The sequence below is a fragment of the Misgurnus anguillicaudatus genome, chromosome 9 (genome assembly GCF_027580225.2).
Source record: "Misgurnus anguillicaudatus chromosome 9, ASM2758022v2, whole genome shotgun sequence".
In the NCBI taxonomy this organism is placed as follows: domain Eukaryota; kingdom Metazoa; phylum Chordata; class Actinopteri; order Cypriniformes; family Cobitidae; genus Misgurnus; species Misgurnus anguillicaudatus.
The window spans coordinates 6,794,283-6,810,229 of record NC_073345.2 but is presented as its reverse complement, the minus strand read 5'-3'; the positions used below and the strand labels follow the sequence as shown (position 1 = coordinate 6,810,229).

Genomic DNA, 15,947 nt, shown 5'->3' with positions numbered 1-15,947 from the left:
TATTCAGTGTCTTGTACTCAGTTACCTCACTAAATACAGTAATGTGTAACTTTACTGTATCTTTCAAATAGCTGTGCAAATAGTATAGTGCTGTCTTGAGCATTTTCACGTAGTGTCATCAAGATGTGACTTTTTTGCATTGTAAAACATTTATAAAGTAAACTGTCATAATGAAAACATGACTAAGCCATTTGACTATGTTGTTCATAAACGATGGGGTAATGACTTTCATTGACATGAAAACTTGCTTTTGAGGAATGACCTATTCATTTTGAGCAAGTGACACACTTTTGCAGGTTATCAACTAGGTTTTGCAGTTTGTACTAATTGTTTTGAGAACTGCATTAACTGTTGTGCAGATGTAAATAGTGATGTGAGAAATGCACCAAAGCGACTGAGAAAAACTGTAATAACACATAATTGTAGTCTTGTGTGATTTTACTCTTGTAGAGTAGCGCCCTCTGTAGGCAGTATGATGATACAAACTCATTTAACAAGAGTACAGTGAACACCTCATTAACTTGAACTGGCCTCTCTTGCCTAAGGTTGTATTATAAACAAGGAACAACCTCATCATGGCATCTCTGCCCTAGTTTGCTGCCTTAAGTTAGTTACACACATGTAATTTCACCTTTTACCTGTAAATGTCCCTCTCTGTCCTTTACTCTCCCTCTCTCCTCCTTCCTTTTCCACTACTGTATAAAAATCATTCCTGTAACACAAGGCAGTAAGAGTTGTGTTGGTGTTGTAAACATGACGTCTGTACTCTTTCTCTCATCACTTCTGTTGACCTTGAAACTGTGCTCAGGTAAGATCTGTCTCTCTCCCTCTCTCTCCCTACGCATTATTCCAAATGTGCAAATTTACAATTAAAAAATAATATATATGTATGTACACATTTTACGATCTTCAAAACTGCAAAGAAAAAAGGTCAAATTAATTTCTCAACAACAAAATATTAATGTGCTTACATGGATTTTAGGTCATTATAGATCACCCAACAGCAAATGTAAAGCAATGTAGAGCATGACAAGACCCGTGAAAGAAGTGACAAAAAAATGATTAATTTTTTGGTAGTTGGCAGAATGAATAAAAAATATAATTTTACTTAAACACATACCTAGCACAGAAACATAGACAACCTAGAAACCTAAACAAAATCTAGAAGAACTGAAAGAGACCATGATCTTATTAAATGGCAGCTGGATATATGCATCGAATTAATCGTTCGACATCTTTATATATAGTACTTCATTTATAATATAATTGCCATGTTACATAGAATATAATAATTTTGTATATAGACGTGGAGTAGGTATTCATACAGTAGTCCATATACAGTTAAATGCATTTGACCTTTTCCAAATTTAATACACAATGATATTATCAGTATGCTTTAATAACCAAGCAAGTTTGTGTAAAACCTGATGATCAATGTTATCCCTGCATGATTTGATTTTCTTTTGTGCTTCAATGGATCCAAAGAAAATCTGACCTCTGGTACCGAGGAGTTAACATGGTCATAAATTTACTTACATTTCATTCGCGTCTAATAATAGGGCTGAGTCTTATACTTTTTGTTTGTTTTATGTCACTTGTGTCATTTCAGCTCTTTTGACACTTTTGCAGCATATTTTACAAACAAACCTGCACACTGTAAAAAAATGCAGAATGATTGTTGGTTTTGCAAATCAATTCAACCTACTAAGTTTTGGCTTAAAAAGATGACGAAACATAAAAATTCAAGTTGAAATTGTTTAAATATTTTTTTTAAGTTAAAGTAAGATAAAATATGTGTTGATTTGACAAAAATGCTGAATTTTTTTTTTTCAAAAAATCCACTAGTATTTTAAACATCATATTTCACATAATTGTGGTGGCATCAACGTTTGGTGAAATCCAATTTACAAGCTTATCATAGTAAGTTTGTAAATGTTTTTGCTTATGGCGCAACACAATAATCAGCAGTACAGATGCATAAACATCTTTAAAGCCTGTCTAGTATAATTTTAGTCAAGCGTAGTCTTTCATTCATGTGCTCCTTGTACTTTCAGTGGAATGCAATTGCATTTTGCATTCTTAAACTTGATGAAAACAGTACATTTACTTTTGTATCTTTTCTGTACGCACTGGTTGTTCTGAATTTGAATGCATCAGGTATCAGATTATTGTTACTGTCTTTTTAGCATGTACGTATGTGCTATAAAATTGCATACCATTGTGGATTAACACTTACAGTAAGTATGCAGACACTTTTTTCACTGAGTGACTTACAGTGCATTGGAGAGATTTTGTGTGCATTCCCTGGGAATCGAATCTGTGACCTTTACACTTCTACTACAGGATTGTGGAATCATGCAAAACAAGGTGGAATTTCAAAGATGAGAAAAATGGAGATGATGTAAAAATTAGATCCTTAAAAAGTGAAAAAGATAAGATACCAAAAAATGTGTGGTGTGTTTAACGAGTGATGGGATACACTCTAAAAAAAATTATAATTCAGGGGACCTGTTGCCACTACTTAATTTAATGCATTGGTGCAAGTTAAATATTCTAAATTATTTATTTAATGAAACATTTTTTAAATTAAATATCTTTGTTTGTTTATTAAAAACATTATTTAATAGTATTTAAAGGTGCAGTGTGTAGATTTTAGCGGCATCTAGTGGTGAGGTTGTGAATTGCACCCCTCCTTTTTGAAGCACATACACTGTAAAAAATAGCTGTAATTATGTAGCTGGTTGCCAGTAACTTACTGTAGAAGATAAAGACTGAAAATGTTTAATGTTTATTTCACTTTGAACAAACTATTGCCAGTAAATAACATAAATGTAAAATCTACAGTAAGTTACTGGCAAACAGCTGCCACACTCTAAAAAATTAGCTGTAATTTTGCAGCTGGTTGGCAGTAACTTACTGTAAAAGATAAAGTCAAAAAATGTTTCATGTTCATTTAACTTTGAACAAAATGTTGCCAGTAAATAACATAAATGTAAAATCTACAGTAAGTTACTGACAGCTAGTTGCCAGCAATACCCATTAATACTGTAATTTCTACAGACATTTTTTACAGTGCAGTAATACTGTAATTTATACAGACATTTTTACAGTGTAGAGAAGCTACGGTAGCCGTCACAGGAAAATCATGTCATCATTTGAGACAACATAGTGACAAATGCGCTCTGTAGAGCAGTTTGTCCATTTAGGGCTATACTGTAGAAACATGATGGCACAAAATGGCGACTTCCATGTAAGTAGACCCACGTTGTATGTAGATAAAAAACGACTCATTCTAAGGTAATAAAAACATAACAGTTCATTATTTAAGGTCTTTATACACCACTGCAAACATTGTTATCTATATTATATTGCATTGCTGTCAAAAGATCTCTCTAAAATTTACACAATGCACCTTTAATAGTCGTAGTAATTCAGTGTAATTTTGTAAAGTTCAGGTTTCAGGTTCCCAGCATTTACGTGCCTTGATAGTGAGAGTAAATGTAGAATTATTTTATTTATTTTAAATAATTTATTTTAAATTTTATTCATTTTATTTATTTTATTTTTAGGTGTTATTTTATGCATTTCTAAAAATGTGAACAACTTAATTATTCTTAATAATTTCTAGTTTTAACTCAATGTTCTAAGTACATCCAATTCAATGTAGTTTGTTATAAGTTGTCTTAACTTTTTTTGGTTGAGTCCAAGCAATATTTTTTAGAGTGTATGCAATATCTGTGCTGTGCACTTTTTGCCAAGCTTGCATTTTTAGGTTGAGTTTGATTGTTTTGCTGTGCATAATGCAAGATATATGCTCTGACAGTTTAGACTCTGTCACTGGTTAATCTTGCCTGTAGCGCAGTGCATCTTGGGTTATTGAATTCACAGGAGTTATTTTTTAACAAAGGGTCACCTTGTGGACGTTGCTTCTATTGTCTAACGACTTCAAAGTTCACAATCTTCTTCTGAATTTGCATTTTTGTGTTTGTCGAAACGTGCATACGCTGCAGGTGCTCGTAACAGTACTTTAACTTTTAAGCTTTTTAATTACATTGTGTTCTTACATTCTCACGCATCTCAGGTAGCATCAGATACCACGTGTAACAATTGAGTTTTCTTTGTAACTCTGTTTGCATAGTGAAGACTTTCTTAGTAATAATTAGCTAGGAAAAACATTCACAGAACAAAACTATCAAAAATCACACAGTTTTAAGCCTATAGGATGAATGGCGTGAAAGGTCTTGGACAGTGGGAAAATGAAAAACTGTGACTTTGCTTTGCATTGAATCACATGTTCTGCTCTTCCAGTGAAGGTGATCAGGAGGAGAATCCGGTTAGATGGCTTACCGATTATCAAGAAATACTTAACAAATCAAAGTGTGGCTTCATACAGTACTGCAAAATAAACAAATTTGATAGTCAATGACCAACATCATAACTAACGGACCTTAAAGGGATATTTCACTGAAGAATTTCAATTTTGTCATCATTTACTTCCTCTCATGTTGTTTCAGTCCTGTATAAGTTTCTTTGTTTTGCTGAACACAAATGAAGATATTCTGTAAAAAATAACTTTTTGGTTTAATAAAATATATTAGATTTAACCCTCATCATTTATACATATTAACATTAACTAGATTTTCCTATAAATAAATAAACAATTAATTTATGTACAAAATGAAGTCTAGATAAAAGATAGTCCTAAAAAGTCAATTTTACTCAAAAACTTTAGCCCGTTCAAGTGTGCTTAAAATTTTACTTTTAAGTGTAAAATCCATTAAACTAAAACATTCAAGTGAAACTAACTTAACATTTTCAGTACATGTTGTGAGGAATACCCATAATCCTTTGTGCCTGAATATTTTGATTATTTAAGCTTTTTCACAGAATAAGAACTGATAAGAACTACTTAAATATTTGTTAATAAAATGTCAAATAGGTTTAATCTCTTATATTATTGATGTTGTTTTGTTATAAATTATAATTTTGTGAAGTCTTCATTCAGATGATCAGTGTTTACTTAAATGTAAGCCTGATCAGCACATTTTATTGTATTTCTCTCCCCAGTGCTGACAATTCATGTAAAAAAAATTGTGTGTGTGTTTATGTGAAGAATCATGTGTTTTGTGAATCATGAAATGCCATTTAATTATAACACAAAGGGGCGGTTTCCCGGACAGGGATTAGACTAGTCCTAGACTAAAATAAATGTAAGAGCTGTCCAAACTGAAAACAACTTGAGCTGACATATCTTAAAATACATCAGTGGCCTTTTTTTACTCAAAGTGCACACAAGTAATGTTTTAGTAAGGCATGTTTGTTCAAACTAGCTATATTTAATAATTAAACTAAGGTCTAGTCCTGGTTTAAGCTAATCCCTGTCTGTGAAACCACCCCTAAAGGGCTTGTTATAGTTGTGCGTAGATCCTACGACGTAGCGCGAAGGCGTAGGTTCTGCATCGGTTTTTATTTATACTTTTGCGTCGTCGACGTGCAAACACAACCGTAGACCGTTGGTAGGCAGTATCCACGCGAGTAACCACAGTAGCAGCGCGACCGTCAATGAGGAAGAAGCAGCTTGGCAAGTTAACCCACAAACGAAGAAGAAACAGCAACTTCTTGTGAATGATTTGAGAAGACCAGCAATGATGGAAGTGAATAAACAGCAACTTTTGTTGCAGTTTGAGTTAAATCACTCCTCATCTTGGCCCATCTTTATTTTCACCGTTGCGAACAGAAATACCTATGACGCAGTTTTTTTACCTGACAGGAGGGGTTCTGGTGGACCAATCACTGCGCTTGCGGTCCGTGTAGAACTGACGCGCTGTTAAAAATGTTGTGAATGTCAGGCTACGCAGAGCTACGCACAGGCTACGGATAACCTACGGCGTAGATCTTACGCACGACTACACTCTAAAAAGAAAAGGTTCTAAAATGAACCTTTTGAAGTTCCTGGAGATTGCAACTGTGGGGGAACCTTTAAGGTTCATTTTTGAACCTTTTTAAAAAGGTTCCAATTAGAACTCTCTTTTAAAGGCGCTTTAAAGAACCAGCAGAGTTCCTTTTTGAACCTTCTTCTGGACACTATAATAATAATAATAATTATTATTATTATGACTATCATTATTCATTACTATCATTACACTTTTTCATAACAGACACAACATCATGATACTTTATTAAATGTTTATTTTGCAAACATGACAGCAATTTAAACAAACATTAACAAATTCATTCAACATTTAACAGAATGTAACTGAATATATCATTGTAAGGTATAATTGACATCAGGCCATTGAATTATAAGAAAATAATGCACACCCAAGGTGGTAATGTGGCACGACGCGAAGCGGGTTACCGTTACACCTCGAGAGTCAATTTATTCTGCTTATATCACGATTACCACAAACATTGCTCTGGTGGCTATTTTTAAGACATTTGACAAGTAAGGTGTGTAGTTATCTAAAATAATGCATACCCATGGAATATTTCTCAATCAATCAGAATAAAGCATTCAACAGCCCAGTGGTATAATTTAAATATAATTAAAAATAATGTTGATTCCTCCACATCATGTATTTACACTCTACACTATGCCATTACATAAACATACATTCATTTAAACAAGAAATTGGCCATTTTAATAACTGCAGGTGGCATTTTTGTTTTGTTTCATTACATACATACATAGACATATTTTTACAGTATATTCAATATATTGATATATATAGATATTTAGAATATATCTTTTAAAATAATGTTGATTCATCCACATCATGTATTTACTTTCCACTTTATGCATTTACATAAACATACATTAAATTAAAAATTAATTTTTCAATGCTGAAGATGAAGTAGACGGTACAAGCGCTATAGTGACATCTTCTACCTCAAAGACTTTCTCACCTTCCATCATTATCTCCAGGATTGAATCTGCACCCAAAGGGCTTCCTTTTATATATAGAACTGGGTTGGGTGTATTTGGTACCTAAACAAGAAAGTGATAATGTTATACAAAGCTCCTACTTGGATTTAATATTATAAACAAATATTATTTTTAACTTTAAAAACATTCCAACTTCCCAGTTCAGATGCTTTATTAGGAATTTTTACCTGTCACAATCAGTGGTGGCCGGTGACTTTTGAGGGTGCACGATGCGAAGCTCGCCATGTGTGTGGTTCGTCCTTTCAAAATATGTGTTCGGCGCGTCATGTGAACCATGTGCATCATGCATCTTGTCAAAATAAGTTAATGCTGCCCATGCATCTAAGAGGTTTATGATAAAAGTGTGTAATGAGTTTACTGTTAAAGGTGCAGTGTGTACTTTTTAGAAGGATCTCTTGACAGAAATGCAAAATAATATACAAAACTATATTATCAGGGCTGTATAAAGACCTTTCATAATGAACAGTTATGTATTTATTACCTTAGAATGAGACATTTTCATCTACATACATGATGGTCCCCTTACATGGAAGTCGCCATTTTGTACCACCATGTTTCTACAGAAGCCCTTAACGGACAAACTTTTTTTATTAAGTTGTCTCCGACGATGACATGTTTGTCTGGTGACGGCTACCGTAGCTTCTCTATGTGTTTCAAAAGCGAGGGGTGAGCAGTGGACTGAGCTGTTGGTTGTATTTCACAACATCACCACTAGATGCTGCTAAAATTTACACACTGCACCTTTAAGTTAGTGTCTTGCGAGTATGTGTCTTTTTTATCATATCATTTCATTTCGATGATAGCAGGCACTTATTTTGACAAGACGCATAATGCACATGGTTTGCGTGATGGGCTGAACACATATTTTGACATAACAAGCAACACACATGACACTCCGAACACATATTATTACTTAACGCCCCTCAGAAGAGAAGTCACCAGCCGCCACTGGTCACAATGCAATACCCCCTTTAAAAAGTTGATATTAAAAGATAGGGTTGAAAAAGGATTATTATAGATTTAAACTCTTAAAAGATAAACTTAGCCACATACGCTTACCTGATTAATGACATAAGGGAATCTTGGGCTCTCCTTGAAAAGAAATGGAAGCAACATGGTAGCAGCAGCAGCCATTGAGAGACCTTTAATAAAAATTATGAAATTGCATCTGACATATTGTTTCGTTGTTTATTGTCATTCTTAGTTTAACATGCTACATTACCTCTGTGTGCCAAATCAATGTAGGCTTGTTTTGCTTCATCCAGTTCGGTACAGATATGCACTCCAAAATGTCTTCTGTGGCACTCATTAATCACTTTCTGTGCCACCAGGCCTAGATTCTTCAGCATGTTTCTTTCTGTGTCAAGTATGCTTTGGACGTCAAATGCAAGCTGTCAGAATCCAATATAATGAAAATATTAACAGATACAATATTTATTTTTTTGCTTTTTAAATTTAATCAATATTCTACTGACAACTGAAGGGACTTTAAGGGCTGGATAGGGATTTAGTCCTCTCAGTCATTGTCTATGCCATGCAGTCCTCTAAAAAGTTTAATATTTGGTGTTTTTTTCAAGCATTCTTGTTTTCACTTTTTCAAAGTGCACCCCAATGCTGTAATCATCTTCCCCTGCTCAGACTTTCCACAAATGTATGCATTATTAACTTTACTGATTTTCAGTGGCGGCCGGTGACTTCTTTTTTTGAGAGCGCTCAATGCGAAGTTCATCACAATATGTACAGGTATGTAGCCCGTGATGTGTGTGGTTCCTTTTTTCAAAATATGTGTTCTGCGCTATGAGAGATCCTGTGTGCATCACGTGTCTTGTCAAAATAAGTGCCTGCTGCAAACGTGTCTAAAGGGTTTATGATAAAAGAGACACTCGCGTTTGCCAGATACTCACATAATCTCATGCGTAATCAGAATGTACTGTTAAGGGAGTGTCTTGTGTGTATTTTGTGAACGTGAGCATCTCTTTTATCATAAATGGTTTGACGCGTGTGCAGCAGGCACTTGCTTTGACAAAACATGTGATGCACATGGTTCACATGACGCAACCAACACATATTTTGAAAACGCAAGCAACACACATTACACTCCGAACACTTATTTGGATTTAGCGTCCCTCGGATGAGCAGTCACGAGCCGCCACTGCTGCTTTTACTGAATCCTGAAGATCAGTCTGTTTGTGACAATTACCTCTTTCTATACTGTACATGTCTTGGTTTTCCTCAGTCTTATAAAATAAAAAACACAAAGCATTTTAAAATTATAATTGTCCATTAAGGTGTCACTTTGTCTGACATGCTTTACCTCTGCACTGGTTATCTGTTAGACTTTTGATGAAATCTTGTGGTTCCATTCTCTTACCAGTCTCTCAAGAACTGGTATTTGGTGACAAGGGATAATCACACCATGTTTAATTGGTAACTTGTTGGATACCTGAAAATGGAAGATATACAGTATAAGTTCAGATGCAAAACCCTCTAAGTGTGCCTTGTACATGCTTTCTTGTAAATTAGCGTTTTTTATCAGACTCTTAATGGATTCTGTCAACAAACTGTTGTTTCTAAATAGCCCGAGGCAGAAGTATTTGATGAACATATAATACTTGCCTGGAGCATTTGATGAAAAGTTGACATAACTTATACAATTTTATATTAAAGTGTACTATATTTTTTTAAGTTAAAGTAACAAAAATATATATGTTAATTCGACAATAATGCTGCATATTTTTTATAGTGTAGTAATAAAGTAATTAGATGTAAAACACTTACTCATGACTGATGTGTCTTGGTAGGTACACTGAAAAAAATGGACTTGGTGGGTCTTTGAATTTAAATAAAATAAACATGTATATGCAAAACAAAATATTTATATTCCTTGTGTAAACATAATTTAATTGATTAGGATGAAAATGTTTTGTTTGAATGTAAAATGAACACATTATTCTCACATTGATTAAAAATGATTGAATTGAATAGTTAAAGCAATAAAATTGAGTAAGCAAACAAAACGGCACCTCCTGAGCAGAAGGTGGCAGTAACGCTCAATGAAAAGGACGTCAACTGCCATAAAAGAAGAATAAACATCGTTTGTTTTGGGCGCCAAAATGAAGACTCAGCAGCAGTCAGTCAGAAGAACTCTCTCAGACGGACACCACGTTATTAAAGTAAGTTCTATTATTTATTTATGTTCACTTTATACGTGATACATCTTCACTAGATAGATAGTTTTTTTTTTACAATATGTAGTCATTGCAATGACTTGTAGTAAAAATTAGTTTGGAGGAGGTTGGTGGAGTAAGTTAACGTTACAGTCAGTCAGTCAGTCAGTAAGTGTAAGGCTCATAAAGAAAAACAGCGTTTTATAAATGTCAGCTGTATAACGTTATTTCTTGTTTGGTAGTTTTATCCGAGTTGAAAACTGTCAGCTTTGAGTTGACTTTTGAGGCACTTTTTACTCAGCTGTTCTATGGAAACGTGTCAGGACAAATAAAACGCTAACCAAACGTTATTCTGTCCAGAGTAACGTTATCCATGTAAGTAATTTACCAGATGATATCAATTGACTACATTAATAATGACATTGCGTATTAAAAAAACTGTCTGCTTAATCAGATTATCAGACCCGCGTCAGTTATTCATGACTTCGCTACGCCACGAGCAACACTTGATTCTATTAGAAAAAGCTTTTTTAAATGTCTCGCGTGACGTCTGGTATATTAACTGAAAAAATTGCTTTATAGTGCCACACCTTAAAGCTGACATTTTCAGAAGAGAACCTTGTTGTTTTAAGATCTAATTTTGTCCAAAATTGCGTCCTATGACAGATATAATACTTATTTCATTATTGCTCTGTGTATGTGTGACCTTCATCATTTGAGATTGTGTGTTGATTCCCATCTGAATATTTCCTCTTATAGGTCCATCATCCTTTCGTACGCTACACATTCAAAAGCATTGGTAAGTCATCAAAAAAAATCTTATTTTTGTAACTAATATAACTTACATGTATTATTTTTTGACTCGCAGTACTCAAATAAACAATGGTTGGTTAATTTGTTTTCAGATAAATGCTGAATTTAAAAGAATCACTACTGTCTAATGTTCCTGCGTGTCACCTGGACCTCCAATCCAAAAACCTGACGAAACTCTTCTATCAGAAAGGAGGACAGCTAGCAAAAAGACTTGGAACAATCAATGATCAAATGGCAGAAGTAAGTAATATAGATTCATAGACATAAAAATGTGTAAACCTTGTTGGAAGTACAGAACATTTAGTATGTTTTAGTTACATCTTTTGGCACAAGGGTCATTAAAACACCTGGGAAGATTTAAAGGGGTAGTTCACCCAAAAATAAAAATTCTCATCACTTACTCCCTATCATGTTGTTACAAACCTGTATAAATGTCTTTGTTCTGATGAACACTAAGGGGTCAGTCACACCAAAAGCGCTTTAAACGCTTGCAAACGCAAGGCGCGACGCACTGCCTTTTTTTAAAAAAGAGCAGTGCGGCGCAGCTTTTCATATTGCTAAGCAACCACGGAGTCAGCTGTCTTGTCAATCAAATATTGAAGCGTGAGTGCTCTTTTGCTGTTAACTGTCATATTAGCAGAAACTTTAAAAAGAGGGCGTTTGCTCTGACCTTGTTTGAGGGTGAGAGGTGCACAAACACGCAGGAGAGAGTGAGCGAGTGGAGTCCGGTTCTTCAAAGCAACTGTAAACTTCCCTCACCACAATGTAAGGCCTGCCTCTCCCCTCATTCGATTGGACAATGGAAGACGCGAATGACGTCAGGCGCTTCTCCACTCTCAGCGCTCCTTCAAAAACGCGTGCGCGGCAGGCGGCAGAAAACCGCAAGGCGCTCGGCGCGCATAAACAGCGCGCAAACGTGCCCTGCCCATAGAATATCATTCAAAAAAGGCGCCTGCAACTGCCATAAACGCTTTTGGTGTGACTGAGCCCTTAGGAAGATTTTTTTTAAGGAATGTTTGTACCCAAACCAATCATAAGCCCCATTCACTTCCATAGTGGGGAAATATAATACTATGGAAGTGAATGGGGCTCATGAACAGTTTGGTTGCAAACATTCCTCAAAATAAATGTCTTCCTTCGTGTTCATCAGAACAAAGACATTTATACAGGTCTGTAACAACATGAGAGTGAGAAAATGAGATAATTAACTTTTGCTGTGATTGTCAGGTATGGTAGCACACACTTGAAATGTGGCCTCTTTATTTAACACACACACACACACACACACACACACACACACACACACACACACACACACACCTGGAGCAGTGGACAGTGCAGCTGCCTTGCTTTGTAACCCATGTATTTGTAACCAATTGTAACATGCTGTGGCAATGCACATGGGTCTGTATACTTACATTTATATTTGTTTGCATTGTACTAATTTCCAATGACACTTTTATTGTAACAGTAACTTTTTCTGTTTCTTTAACTACATTTGTTTGTTTTGTACAGGGCATGGATGAAGTCAGCATCAGTGAGGTCATTTGAAGACACCACTGTTGGGATTTGTGCTCTCAAACAACATGCTTCTTGAAGAAGAGGATCTTTGTATAGTCCTGGAAGGCATGAAGGTGTTGCAACATCGTGCCATGTTGTTTGAGCTGATATATTCCTTTAAACCTGACCTATCCTGATCTCCGCTTTATTTTTGAGGAAATCCAAAAGATTTTAATGGAACTGCATTGAGCGTAACTTTAACGAACAGTTTCTTTCAGTGAAAGGATCAGAAAGACTGTGCTGCTCATTTATGTTCTTTTTATTTATCTGTTTTAAGTGTTTTCTCTTATTAAAACATTAACAGTTTGCTGCTCAGAGTTGAAATGGTTGTTGTATTTTGTTTTTGTTGAATCTTTGATTATCAGTTTATACAAATGCTGTAGCTCTGACTTTCTGAAGGAGTGATATTTTCCAGTTTGTAAATCCATTTAAAAAATAATAGTACTTACTCTTTTGCATGTCTCTTTGGAATGCAGTGTTTGTGTTTTAGCACTTCTAAATCTACTGTGATAGTAACTATTTTAAACATTTGGGTCAGTTTTACAGATGGGGCTTTTCCTAGTCCCAGACTTTTGCAATGCCTTAATTTGAAAACATATTGCACTGACATATCTTGACATATATCAGTGCCATTGTTTTGTCTCAAGATGTATTCCAGTGTTGTTTTTGTAAGGTAGGTTTGTTCGTAAACTTTTTTTGTAAAAAATATTCTAATATAACTACTAGGGCCTAGTCATGGATTAATCTACAACCTGTCTGGGAAATTGCCCCTTTATGTATGTACTGCATGTGCTGATTGTTGTAATAGTTATTGACTGTTAATGAATTAATGTGTAGTGATTTAAATGAATTGATGATCTGAAAGCAGTGGTTTGCCTAAATATCACTAAACATTTGTTCAAAACTCTTTGCTTTTTATGCCAATGCAAATGTATTTTGTATTTAAAAAAGAAATAAATAACATTTGGATAATTATGAGTGATTATTCTGGTGCCAGAGACATAATGAAATTGCTTTAGAGTTACATAATCCCATAATATAAGCATTAAAAAAGCATGTTGGAATTACAGATGAAGATCTAGTCCCCTTACATAATAAAAATACTTAAACATTACAAAATAAATGTGTTATAGTAAAGAGAAATAGCACTTTGAGTCAATATATTTATATTAGACTACTTAAAACAATTAAAATGTTTTGGTCTGACACATAAAAATTATATGAGGAAAATTATTTTGGTTTTACACAATCGGATTATGTGGGACCGATGTACACATTAAAATTACGTAAATTGAAAGGATTTTTTTTTTCAGTGTATTTCAGTCTTTATTTGTTTCTGTGTAGTATAATGAATTTAACTTGATCCTTTATTTCAGGAAAACATTTAGCTCATATTGTCAGTTAGGTTAATTAACGTATCCCCATCAATTTCATTCTCTAAAAAAAGGAGTAGAAGACGATAATTTTAACAAAATTGCATTCTGAATTATATATTGCAGCAAACATACATTTTAACCTAATCTATAGGAAATGAAGATTTTGTTTACTTTGCCACAACTATTTAATCCACGTGTGAATTCAAATTTTGGGCTATTTTGGTGATAAAGGCCAATATGTGTGTTTATAGAAAATGTTTGTTTGCTGCATTGAACACAGTTAAAAAGAGTAGGCATTTCTGTGAGATCAACCTTGAAATAATTAGGAAATTAGGATAAATTTGTGGAAACTTTTTCCAGTCAACCAGTCACATCTTGAATAGTCCATTGAATAACTTCTGTGCTCATATTTGTTTCAGTCCCTAGAAAAAATAATTGCAGTTTAGAGGAGAATGATATCACATAACAGTTCATTTGCAAAAATAAATATGCATTTATATACTATTAATAATGTATTTACAGTACTCAAAAATAGGTTACATCACGTTTGTGATTCGGAACTGAAGATTCCCATTATTTCTAGACATCCGGTCTTTGATCTTCAAAAACACTCAAAATATGCAGCCCACGCTTTAATATTAACATAAGGCTACATAACGTTAATGTTATCTTCAATTTTTTTATAAAGTGAATAGTAAAATTGTTAGGTTTTACCTCAGATAGGTGCGCTGTTCCTCTCAGTCCCTGTGCTCGCGCTGCAACGGTTGTAACGGTTTTTGCGCGTGAAATCTTGCGCGTGTATGCGCGACTGCGGCTGCTGGAATTATGTCGTGAACATTAATTACGTCATGGTGCTGATAGGTCTCGGTTTCATTCACTTACAAACGTTTGCTGCCAGCTAAACATATTGTTTCATTGGATGTGGCCGTTGTTAAAAGATTATGTTCTGGCCAGCACTGTATCTTATTTATTTTATTATGCATGCATTAAATAATTTCTGAATGACACTTGGAGATTCTTTTAATGTGTGTTATAGGTACCTGTCGCAAACCATCTAATCAGTTCATTTGAGTAGACCCAAATGAAGCTTAGGCTATACAGTATGTCTATGCATTGTACATACAGTAGGCTACTGCACACACACGCGCACGCAACCACACACACGCGCGCACGCAACCACACACACACACACACACACACACACACACACACACGCACACACACACACACACACACACACACACACACACACAAACACCCAAACACACACACTCTCTCTCTCTCTCTCTCTTTGTTAATGTTTGTTAATGTTAATTAAGGATATTATTATTATTATTATAATTATTAGTCTATACAATTATAAAATCTTAACAGTCCGACTCCATTTGCGAAAAGGTTCATAAAGGAACCTTCACAAAAGGTCAGTTCTAAAATGAACTCTTTGGCCACAACAAAGGTTCTAAAAAGAACTGTCCAAATAACCAAGGGTTATTCATAGAACCTGTAAGTTCAACTTTGAACCTTTATAATTACTACAAGTTCATATTTGAACTTCTGGGTTCTTTTTTTAACTCTAAAGGTTCAATGTCTTCGGGCTTTAGAGCAGTGTTTCTCAAACTTTTTCAGCCCAAGGACCACTTTATCTTTCATTTTTTTTCTGAGGACCACCTAACAGAATCCCACTCTAACACGCCCCCAAAAAACAACAAAATAGGAAGGATAAGCTAAATTTAAGTTTAATATGTAGCCTAACTATTTCAAGTCAAAAACTCTTTTTTTTTAAACACAAATGCAATGCTATGTTCAGAAATAATTATAGGAATTTTATTTCATTAGAAAAAGTAAATGTGAAATGAATTGCGGCATAATATAAACAACAAACTGCACATGTGAAAAAAACTGCAATTGAACATACTATAACAGCACTTAATGTCATTCCAAAGAGCCATTAGTTTAAAACTGAGGTGGTGGGTATATGAAGTCTATTGTTGTAACTATGGTAAATTTTCCCCTTAATGTCCAAAAACACTGAAATTACAGGGATTTTACACATGAATCAAAAACTAGTACATTACAAAACTAATA

At 34.5% G+C, this 15,947-nt stretch overlaps 2 long non-coding RNA genes across 3 annotated transcripts; both read right to left on the bottom strand.

The window, feature by feature from the left end:
* Positions 1–5,995: 5,995 nt before the first annotated feature.
* LOC141366047 (uncharacterized) lies at positions 5,996–9,750 on the bottom strand. 2 transcript variants are annotated; one of them, XR_012370997.1, is made up of 6 exons: positions 9,725–9,750; positions 9,261–9,389; positions 8,422–9,183; positions 8,169–8,337; positions 8,006–8,088; positions 5,996–6,988 (listed from the first exon to the last, which is right to left on the bottom strand). It is a non-coding gene; the product is annotated as an uncharacterized lncRNA (long non-coding RNA). The 2 variants fall into 2 exon arrangements; XR_012370996.1 differs by having other exon boundaries at positions 5,997–6,988; positions 8,422–9,389.
* Positions 9,751–13,800: 4,050 nt separating this feature from the next.
* LOC141366048 (uncharacterized) lies at positions 13,801–15,076 on the bottom strand. Its single transcript, XR_012370998.1, has 3 exons — positions 14,577–15,076; positions 14,175–14,284; positions 13,801–13,923 (listed from the first exon to the last, which is right to left on the bottom strand). It is a non-coding gene; the product is annotated as an uncharacterized lncRNA (long non-coding RNA).
* Between the last annotated feature and the right edge of the window lie 871 nt (positions 15,077–15,947).